The following is an 11,740-nucleotide window of genomic DNA, read 5'->3' as shown; positions in this document are numbered from 1 at the left end:
GCTGCGTCGCCGGGATCTCGCCGGACGTTGGTGTGCTGGTCACGGGGATCGGCAGCTGGAGGTGGCGGCAGCAAGGGAGGAAGCTAGGGTTCGCGCAAGAGAGAGGGGTTGGGTGGGGTTCGAGCTTGAGGGGAGAGGGGTGGGGTTCGCTCAGGAGAGAGGGGTTGGGTGGGGTTCGCGGTGGTGCGATGGATGGACGGAAGGATGGACAGATGAATGGATGTATGGATGGATGGATGTTCTCCATGTCAGCGATCCATGCCACAACTGACTCCACCAATCAGGATTAAGCCTACATAATTTGGTTTTTTTTCTTTTGTTTCTCTTATATTTTTTACCCTCTTATTTCGGGTAACATTCAACATATTACCTACTTATAGTTTGTTAAAATTAACCAATAATGTGCACATGTGTGTATCTTAGGATGACAAACAATGTTGATTTGGAGGTTTCTTCTTCATTGCGCAAAAAAAATCATTTCCATTTTCCGAGTGCCCAGAATGAGTTTTTTTGTGAAGGACCTACCAAATAATTGTTGCAAAATTAGACCAAATTATTTTTCTAAAATACTAGGTCATATTTAATGCATAATTGACCAGATGGTTGAGTGTCAAAAGTTTTAATCCACCTCTGGTGAAAAAGACAAATTTTCGTCGATTCAGCTGGAAGCGGGTCAAATTTGAACTGTAGCTACCTCATAGTTTTCTCTTTATTTTTTCCAAAAATCATTTCTAGGTAGATAAGTATCTATTTAATCAGAGAAACACCAAAAAAATTCCAAAATTCAACCACTAGCTAGGAATGGTTATTCCTGCCGTTTTGACCGCATTTTGAAACGGGCATAAAAAAATCAAAAAAATCAAAAAATTGGGAAACCTTCGCATTGTGTCATTATATGTGGCCAAGTTCCCAGAAAAAATAACAAACTTGTAATACGTCGATTATTTTAAAAAAGTGTTCTCAGAAACGAGCTATCACGTGTGGAGATCAATGGCTTCCAAGCCAAATGATCAATCTTATGGTCACATTCATGGCATAGTTTGTTCAAATGATCTCATATTGTGCACAAGGATGCATCTTGGAATTCCAAACAATGTTGCCAAAGGGAGTTTTCATTTTCTTTGCACGAAAAATTCATTTTCCATTTTTTGAGTGCCCGAAATGAGGATTTTTTGTGAAGGACCCACCATATATTTGTTGCAAAATTGTACCAAATAATTTTTATAAAATACTAGACCATATATAATGCACAATTGACAAAATGGTTGGGTGCCAAAAGTTTTGATCCACCTCTGGTGAAAAAGACAAATTCCCGCCGATTCAGTTGGAAGCGGGTCAAATTTGAACTGCAGCTGCCTCATAGTTTGCTATTTATTTTTTCCAAAAATCATTTCTAGATACATAAGTATCTATTTAATCAGAGAATCATCAAAAGTTTTCCAAGATTCAACCACTAGCTAGGAACGGTCAAGCCCGCCATTTTGACCGCATTTTGAAACGGGCATAAAAAATTCAAAAAAAATCAAAAAATTGGAAAACCTTCGCATTGTGTCATTATATGTGACCAAGTTTCCAGGAAAAATAACAAACTTGTAATATGGCAATTATTTTAAAAAAGTGTTCTCAGAAATGAGCTATCAAGTGTGAAGATTCATGGCTTTAAAGCCAAATGATCAATCTTATGGCCACATTCATGGCATAGTTTGTTCAAATGATCTCATATTGTGCACAAGGGTGCATATTAGAATGGCAAACAATGTTGTCTAAGGAAGTTTTCATTTTCTTTGGACGAAAAAACCATTTTTCATTTTCCGAGTGCCCGAAATGAGGTTTTTTTGTGAAGGAACTACCAAATAATTGTTGCAAAATTGGACCTAATCAATTTTCTAAAATACTAGGCCATATATAATGCACAATTGACAAAATGGTTGGGTGAAAAAAGTTTTGATCCACCTCTGATGAAAAAGACAAATTGTCGTCGATTCAGCTGGAAACGGGTCAAATTTGAACTGTAGCTGCCTCATAGTTTGCTCTTTATTTTTTCCAAAAATCATTTCTAGGTACATAAGTATCTATTTAATCATATAAACACCAAAAAAATTCCAATATTCAACCACTAGCTAGGAACGGTCAAGCCCGCCGTTTTGACCGCATTTTGAAACGGGCATAAAAAATTCAAAAAAAATCAAAAAATTGGAAAACCTTCGCATTGTGTCATTATATGTGACCAAGTTTCCAGGAAAAATAATAAACTTGTAATACGGTAATTATTTTAAAAAAGTGTTCTCAGAAATGAGCTATCAAGTGTGAAGATTCATGGCTTTCAAGCCGAATGATCAATCTTATGGCCACATTCATGGCATAGTTTGTTCAAATGATCTCATATTGTGCACAAGGGTGCATATTGGAATAGCAAACAATGTTTCCTAAGGAAGTTTTCATTTTCGTTGGACGAAAAAACCATTTTCCATTTTTCGAGTGCCCGAAAGGACGTTTTTTTGTGAAGGAACTACCAAATAATTGTTGCAAAATTGGACCAAATCATTTTTATAAAATACTAGGCCGTATTTAATGCACAATTGACAAAATGGTCTAGTGTAAAATGTTTTGATCCACCTCTCGTGAAAAAGACAAATTTCTGCTGATTTAGTTGGAAGCGGGTCAAATTTGAACTGCAGCTGCCTCATAGTTTGCTATTTATTTTTTCCAAAAATCATTTCTAGTTACATAAGGACCTATTAAATCATAAATACATGGTTTGGTGGCGATACGTCGAGGTTTGGGCGGTGGCCGAGGGCCCCAACTCTAGAGCGCGTAAACTCGCATGCCCGCCGCATGGTCACCGCGTGACCGTGGCGTTGCCATGTGTTCTGGGCGGCCTAGGCATGTCTAGTGGGTTGGGCACTCCCCAGGTTGGTGCTAGGAAGAAAATTACAACATAAGATTCTCACGAGGAGACCAATCGATGCTCAAACATGAATTAGCAGCCAAGTGTTTGATTAGCGGTACGGGAAATGTACATGGCTAATGGGCGTGAGTTTTGGCTGAGGATGATCAGTTACTAAGAAGACCATTTTCACAAATTTTCAGCTCAAAAGGAGGAGCCTAGGTGGTACTTGCTTTGCAAACCACTACATTGGACATAAATACGAATGTTGAAGCTCGGCTCAAAATAATGAATGGATTGAGCTGGCATTTGGTGGAGGATGGTTATTTGGGCATAGGAAAGCACTGTAGAAAATGGATACTATTTGGACATGCCAAAGTGGTACTTCCTTCACAAACTGTTACTTTGAACAGAATAGGAAAATGAATATTTTTGAATTATTTTTGAACTAGGCAAGGAAGGTTTTTACATATTTGACAAAAATATGACCCAAAGAATTTATGAGATTTTTTTGGGAATTTTAGGAATGACAGAAATATAGGTTGCTTCACAACCTAAGGCAAAAACTGCCACATGGACATGACACATAGGCAAAACTGATGAGGTGGCGCCTAGTCATAGCAACCCACCACAATTTACAAGGCTATGACCATCTATATTGGTCGTTAACAACTAGAAATAAGGCAGCGGACTAGCGTTGTTAGCTTTATGACCATTTCATGTAAGGAAATTATGACCTTTCTGACCAAAATGGTCGCAATGGTTTAGGGTTTGGAGCCCCTCGAACAGCTTTTGACCAATTGGTCTCAAATGGTCATAAATCTATGACCAATTCTTCCAGGGTCACTGACAAAAGGTCATAAGTTGACATATTTCTTGTAGTGGCCTTGGGGGTGACCTTGGTTTCTTTGCATGATTTGGCTGATAAGCATTCTTTTCTTCACTCTTCTTTTGATATTTATTCAATAGTTCATCGAAGGTGATTTTTGATCTCTTACACTTGCGCTTATTTCGGCCTTTGTTTTCTTTTGGTTTGCTTTCATCGATCATTCGATTTGCTTGCTGCCCCCCAGTCCTTGGCGTCTCCATTGTAGCTTCGATGGAATTCTTGCCCTCAAGATTATGTTCATTATGCTCTTCAACAACTTCTTTACTTGAAAGCTTGATCCCATCACCTATAGTTTTTACCTTCTCTTCAAATGGATCGGCTTGAAGTAGCCGATGCAAAAACTTTCTGCCATCGGGACCAATCGGAATAGACTGGTCATCTCTTGGTGTCTCAACAAATTGCAATCGTCCTTTATCAATGGCCGATTTAACTATTTGACGAAACATGTTGCAATCCTCAAAATTATGCTTGGACGAATCATGCAACTTACAATACATTCGTCCTTGGACAGATGGTTCAACATGGTGATCAAGAATTCTAATATAATTATTTTGCAACAACAAATCAAATATTTGATCACACATGCTTGAACTGAAGGTAAACCTTTCATTCTCTAGCCGATCTTGCTGTGAGAATGGCTTTGGAGTTAAGCAAACGAATGATTCATATTTTGTATCACTCCATTCGGCTATGAATTTTATTTTGCATTCTCTTACCGATGTCATTGGATAAGAAACTATACTTGCATCGGTTTGCTCAGAAGATTTTAACCTTGGCTTTAAATTTCTAAAATGAAAATAGTTAGAACATACATGTCTCAATTGAGACCAAGTGTAAGCCAAGTAAGAAATAAGCAAAGCTATCCAATTAGATATGAACTTTAGATAAAGCAATGGGAAAAGCCTTGGCTGCAATAATTTGTCGCTATCGGTCTTTTTGAATGGTGTAATAGATTGACCGATATGTTGCATAAATTTTTTATTGCTAACAAGTAAATTACCCTTCTTCATTGGTCTTTCAAAATTACTTATGACAATATTTCTTATAGATGCATCAATAATGAAGTTGTGACCAAATCTGAAAATAGGTAAATTACTCGCTATGCATACCTCTTCAAATACGTTGGGAGAGCATGATGGTGGTGTGACTTGAACAATATCTAGCTTCGTCTTTGGATGACTCCCCAACACCTTGTCATCATCTTTTTCTTGAATCTGTGCGTCATTGCTTTGAAGATCCATGTCAGCCGAACTTTTTTCCGCTACTTGTTCTTGTCCTTGAGGCTTGTCAATTTCTACGGCACGGAACTCATAGGGCAGGAAGTAGGTTCCATTGACTTCGGAAAAATAAAGCATGGTTGTTTTGCTATGCTTGCCATGCCCTTTCTCAATAATGCTTGCCACTTTGGATTTGATGAATTCAGAATATATACTACTTGATTCGGCTTTTCCAATAACCGAATTTTCTTTGTTACCTGAATCAATAACTTTATCTTTTTTAATTTGCAAGGCTTCTCGCTCTTGTCTAATTTTAGCCCACATCTAAGCTTGGCGAGCTTTAAACTTTTTCATCTCAATTTCCATCCACTCCTCATGAGATTGCCCCCCAATACTTTCAAACTTTTTCGGCAATGAGGTGCCGAAACTTTGTAATTATTCACGTGGTGCACTGGATGGTACAACACTGGGCAACTGCATCATTTGCACAACTCTAGCTTTTACTGCAGCAAAATCACGAGGCTTCCCGCCTTCTATTAGTTCCTTTCGAACGGAGTTGCACAAATCCCAAGAGAATGTAAGCTTGTTCTCAACCACCCAGTCTGGATATGGTTTCCCCCCGATGCTTTTAGACTCTTTCGGCAATGAGATGTTGCCGAAATTCTGTAATTGTGTAGGGGGACATGATATGCCACGATAGTAGGTGAAGGCATTTGTGCTCCTATAGAAGTTTCACTTATTCGGCCATGACCATGAAGGTGCGGAGCCGAATTATGGACATCAACAGTTGTATATGGTGCCAAAAAATTAGTAGCATTACATGTAGCATATAATGTTTGAGGGTAATTGGCCAAATAACTAGTATTAACATGGCCAATTTCCCTATCCACCAGCACGTTTGGATTAACGTACTGCAAGTTATTTGCCGATGAATAAGAACTTGAAACACTTTGTTGCATACCATTGGAAGTTCCTACATAGGGTGTCTCAACTTGATTAACCAAATTCATCATGTTATTCATCGGCATATAAATTTATGGGGTTGCCGATGCATGAGAGTTTGGATACATATGTTGTATGTTGCTAAAATCATAAGAGTTTGATGCACAACAATTGTTTTGCATCGACTCTTGCGCATAATTAGATGCATGATTGATAAAACTAGGGCTAGACGATACACTATGCTCATTAGGTGATCTAGCAACAACATATGAATTATTTGCATCTACAAAGGGGAATTGGGTGTTCATATTACCTTTGTAGATTGCAAACCCTAGATGACGATCTCTTTGTAGCAAGAACGGGCTAGAGACCGTTCAAAGCTTCATCCCCAGCGGAGTCGCCAAAAAGTGTGTTCGCACACGAACACGTCACCGTGTACCCTCGACGCCGGGGGTGATGCACCGCAGCTCACGTCGAAGGAGACCCGCCGAAAGCGCGGTACGCAAGACAATCCGGCGGGCTCTTTTGTAGACCTGAAACCTCACACGCCCGGGAGGGACCCCGTCAGGGAGCGCGGCGGCTATGGGTTGCCCTAGGTCGACCTGATCGCCCATAGGGCCTCGTGGATCGCCGCCCTGCAACTACAAGAACGAACGAAGAACGAGGAAGAAGAAGAACAAGGGAGAAGGAAAAGTAAAGGTAAAACGTGTAGATAGATTTGTTCGATTGTGTGTTGTTATTCAATCGGCCGTCACCTCTTACATATATGAGGCGGCTGGACTTTTCATACAAGAAAAGGACTCAAATCCCGTCCAAAACATCAAAAGATAACCTAACTCGGACTACGAGGGCCGGAACTTCCGGTCAGCCCGGAACTTCCGGGCTAAAATTACATCAAGTTGGCCTCTTGCACAGCTCCTGCAGGTCGCATATGGCTTCGGATCGTGATGGTCCCAAAAGCAAAGTTATAGACCTTGCAATGTAGAAAAAATCGTTAGTTGAACACTTTTTCATCCGAGGTCATCTTGATGTCGAAACTGGCCCAGGAAATCTGCAAATAGTGTTTAAATTCCAGTTTTCGGGGTGCTCCGCGTGCAAACTTTCGGTTTAGCCCAGAACCTCCCCGGAAGTTTTGCCCGGAACTTCCGGGGCAGACTTATCCAGCACATTGTTTTGGCTCTAGCTTTTGCATACGAACTTCGATTTAGGCGTTTCTTATATCAAAATCGATCGTTTCGACGAGACGAAGACAATCCGTGTAGAAACCTTTCCCATATGAGGCCATCTTGGGGGCATAATCATCCGAATAGTGTTCTGAATGCAAAATCTCAGTACTTCAAACACAACTTCAGCCTTAGAGATTAGATCGGATGGCTACGGCCCAAATATCAAAGTTTCTCCTTTTGACGATACGGAACTTTCTTATTTTGAGCACTTTTTTATTTGAAGCCTTCTTAATTACATTTTTGACCATGCCAAAATCTGGTGTCAACAGGAAGACATCTTTTGACCGGTCGCCGGTTTGTGGCTGACATCGAGTAGCAGGAGTACGAGCCTAGGAGACGTAGACTCCTGCCCTGTTTGTGGTCAGGGATATGGTGCTGTACACAGTAGCGCACAAGAAGATTTTCCGGATGTTTTCCATATAATTTTGGCTGCTGGAGCGTCCGGTTTCCTTCACAATTGTGCTACTCCGTGTAATTTTTCAACTTGAGTGATGATACTTTCATACATTCGGACGGACAGCCCGGACAATGCGGGGACCCCAAAACGGCATCCAACCGGCATCCTCCAAAGACAGTCATATGTCCGGACACGTGCTTCGGACCGCGGGCAGGGGGTCACCGGTTTGGTGAGACAACATTCAGTTGCCGTTCCGGTAATGCCGCCCGTGGGGCCAAAGCAGATTATTTAAGGAGGACAACAAGGGTAAAACCTAGCTTTCCCCATTTCCTCCCTCGCCCCTCCCGTCTCCTTTCGCTCTGACCTCACCGTCCACTGTCCACCATTGCCCACCATAAGGTCACTTACTACAAAATGAAAACATGCCAACCTTGAGTCAACTCAGTCCGGGCGGGAGGAGGCGGTCAACCACCGCATTATCCACCTCAACGACGTGCGATGTGGCTATGCGTGGACCTTGTCGAAGGAGGAGATTCCGGAGATTCACCCCACTGTCAATGACCACGACGCCGATGGCTCCGACAAGGGGGTCATCGACGTTTCATCAGACAATGAGTAGGATTAGTGTAGTTCGCTACTGAATATAGTTAGTTTTAATCCTTATGTGAAGTAATTATGTTTAAATCTACATTAGTGTTGCCCGAACGGATAAATGGGGGGCGACCCGCTCCTGTCCAGGACGCGCCCGGACACATCTACAAATGTATGGGGGCCAGATTCACCAATGGATAGGGGAGTTCGAGCTCCAAACCATGACGAGCGGAAAATCGGGGAGACGAATGGAGAGCCGTCAGAGTAGCACTTTTCACTTTTCTCTCCTATTCTGGCTACCAGGAAGACAATTGGGGAGCTGCTTGACTTGCCCTTAGTTTCTCCTCCACTAGAGGATCTCGTCACGCTGCACAACTCGTCGACGTTTCGTTTTTCTCTCATAGGTCATGTGTCGTTTCCTCTGGGTGCGAATACTGGGTTTTTACGAGTCAAATTTCAAAAGAAAATTCACATTGTTTTACTCAGAGGCTATTTACCTGCCACGAGGATTTGATTATGGAACAGAAAATTCGGTTACCGCCTTGTAACTACGAATCTCGGTACCCCACAAAAGAAACACATTTTTTTTATTTTTTTTGCGGGGAACAAAAGAAACACATTTAGCGAGCAATATAGCCCAAACTTTCGAATTTGAACAAATTTTATCCGGATTCAGAATCATTTAAAAAATCGTCTGTTAATCGCAGGTACCTGCAACCGGAAATCTCGGAGCCCCATGAGTTTTTTGCTTTCGCATCCGGAATTCAAAACCTTGATGCGTCAGCATTTTCAAATTTGAATTTTGAAAATGGCGTGAGGAGTGGTAGCGGATGGAGGACGCCACCCCCGTGACCGTGAGAGAGCCCGGTCAAAAGTAGTCAAATGGCTCGTCCTGCAAAGCCACCTGTCATCCCTATCCCTCCGACCTCCTTCAAAACTCCAATCTTTCGCTCCTCCCCTGCCAGGCTACCACAGTTGAGAGAGAGACCACAAGCAAGCGGCGGCCATGGCGGGAGAGGTGAGCAAGGAGGAGGTAGGGAGCGTCCTCATGCAGGCCATGATGGCCGCCAAGAACCTGCGCCCGCAGCGCGACCGCCTCCTGCATCTCCGGCGCCGCCTGCAGCGCCTGCAGGCCGGCCCCGCCGCCCCCGACGAGGACAAGCTCGGGGACCTCGCCGCGGACCTCTTCAAGGTCTACTACATCGGCATGGAGGCCGGCGCGCGCATGCTCAGCGTCTGCCTCGAGCTAGCCGTCAAGAACGGCGGCCGCTTCGCCATGAACCCCGCCTTCGCCCGCATGCCCGACGAGCAGCTCCACCACGCGCTGCTGAGCTGCTGAGCAGCGCCTCCCGGCCCGCCCCACCACCCAGCCCGAGGCCCTGGCCCGCGTCGGGGCCGCGCTCTTCGCCGTGAAGCTGCCCGAGGAGTACCACATCCCGCGCTGCATCGAGCACCTCGTCGGCTCCCGGCCCCCGCACCCCGGCGGCAAGCACGACACCTCCTCTCCGGACGGCAAGCCCCGTCAGACGACGGCCATCGACCTGGGCAAGGCGCTCGACTTCCTGGACCGCGGGTGCACCATCCTGAGCCTCGCCGTCAAGCACGTCGACCTCGCCGTCGCCGTCCTCTCGCGCTTCCTCGACCGCAAGGAGCTCGCCGGCCTCGCTGAGTTGACCGACAAGGTCGCCTACATCTCCGAGGTCTGTCCAAAGCCCCAAACTTTCCTCTGCTCTTCCTCCTCCCACCGGCTTGAGTGACGATGATTCCATCAATCTGACTGTACAATTCATCTTGTTGCAGGACGGGCCATATCCATCAACAGATTAGGCAGCTCACTACTTCACCCGATCGATCGAGCGCGTCGACAAGCGATTGAAGGGGGTGGGATCCCTTGAATTGTTGATCAAAGCCATGCTCCTCCTATCAGCCTTTTTTATCTAGGATGATGATCTGTAGCTACTTTATTATTCAGACTTATGGTTTTAGTTCAGTTTGGTCAGAAAATCGGCTGCTATGCTATTATCTATGCTCAATCAATTTCTAGATGACTCTGGCTATCTTTCTGGATCACTTCATCAGTTAGGGGTAATGTGATAGTGTAATTTCGGTCTGCATCGTTTTAAACCATGCTCTGTCATGTCAGTAGTATCGATCCTAGGATGGCAATTGATATTAACGCGTGAATTCCCCAGTTTGTATTTTGTTCTAGCTGTGCTGGTGGATTTGTGGTCAGCAAGCACCTCATGGACGGCATGCATTGTTGATCGTCAAAGGCGAATTTAACTAGTTCGTTATGCAGACTTATGATTTAAATTCATTTCTGTCAGACTAGTAATTTGCTAGAATTTAAATTCATTTCTGTCAGACTAGTAATTTGCTTAATCTCTAAACGGCTCCTACAATCTAGTGTATTGTTGATCTGCATCTTATTAGTGGGACAACCGGATTGAATTGAAATTGCTGCACGCAATAGATGTCAAATTTTCGATTTTGGGCATGCTATGTTTGATCATGTTCTGTGATGTCAATTGCTCCAGTTCTAGGATTGGTAGCAATCTTGCATAATGATTAGCGAGCCCACTACTTCAGCTGATCCATCAACAGATTAGGCAGCTTACAACTTCACCTGATCAATCGAGGCTGTTGACAAGCAAGCGGTCGCAAGGGGGGTGGGATCCCTTGGAATCACTCATCCAAGCCATGCATGCTCCTCTACTTCATGTATGATCTCTAGGTACTTTATCATGCAGCAGAATTATGATTTCAGTTCAAGCTGGGTCTGTCAGATTAATCTGCATGCCGCTATGCTACTGCAACTATCTGTCTTCAATTAATTCGTGGACAGCCGGTGCCGGTGGTAATCTAGCTATCTTAGCTTCATCAATCAATGGGTGGTAATCTGGGGGAACGATCGATCGATACTGCAGGAGCTTCATCTAGATGATACGTACTTTGGCGCATTGTCATATATGGCTGCATCTTATTGGTGTAGTTTACCATCGAATCGAATCGAATCGCATGACAAAATTGGGATTTTGGACGTGCTGCTAGTATGTGTTTCAATCATGTTCTGTGATTATGCCATTTTTTTATTCGGATCCTAGCTAGCTTGCATCACATCCCCAGGTTGTGAATCATGTTTGCTTCTGCATGGAGTAACATGATTCTACTAGTGTGTTTGGTAATCTGCCAAGCTACACTGTGTGCTGGTTATCTGGGAATGGATGCATAGTGTGCTTGCTGTCCCTACTGGTTCATCCACCATGTTTGGCAACCTAGTGCCCTCATGTGCCTACTACTGATTCTTTTTAATCGCTCTACTGTGAAGAAGATCTATCCGTACGTATGTAATCTGGAATATACATACGTGTCGAGCGAAAACAATTTGCATTCATTTTCAGATCATCTGTGTGAACAAGAACAAGAGGATATATATCTTGAAATATATAGCCATGGCTTAGCATTTAAATTCCTTGTACAATGTGGCACTCTACTATGCTCACAAACTAGCGCCGGTTTGTGATCAAGGGTGCAAGTATGTTTTCTACTCTACGTGTATACGTAATTCACAACAAACGGGAGTTCCACGGC

At 43.5% G+C, this 11,740-nt stretch overlaps 1 pseudogene; it reads left to right on the top strand.

Annotated features, from left to right (window-relative positions):
- The first annotated feature begins 9,085 nt into the window (after positions 1-9,085).
- On the top strand, positions 9,086-10,322 carry LOC119368760 (annotated as a pseudogene).
- The last annotated feature ends 1,418 nt before the right edge of the window (positions 10,323-11,740 follow it).

This window comes from Triticum dicoccoides, chromosome 2B (genome assembly GCF_002162155.2).
Source record: "Triticum dicoccoides isolate Atlit2015 ecotype Zavitan chromosome 2B, WEW_v2.0, whole genome shotgun sequence".
Classification (NCBI taxonomy): domain Eukaryota; kingdom Viridiplantae; phylum Streptophyta; class Magnoliopsida; order Poales; family Poaceae; genus Triticum; species Triticum dicoccoides.
The sequence above is the reverse complement of the archived record's forward strand: the minus strand, read 5'-3'. Positions and strand labels throughout refer to the sequence as shown.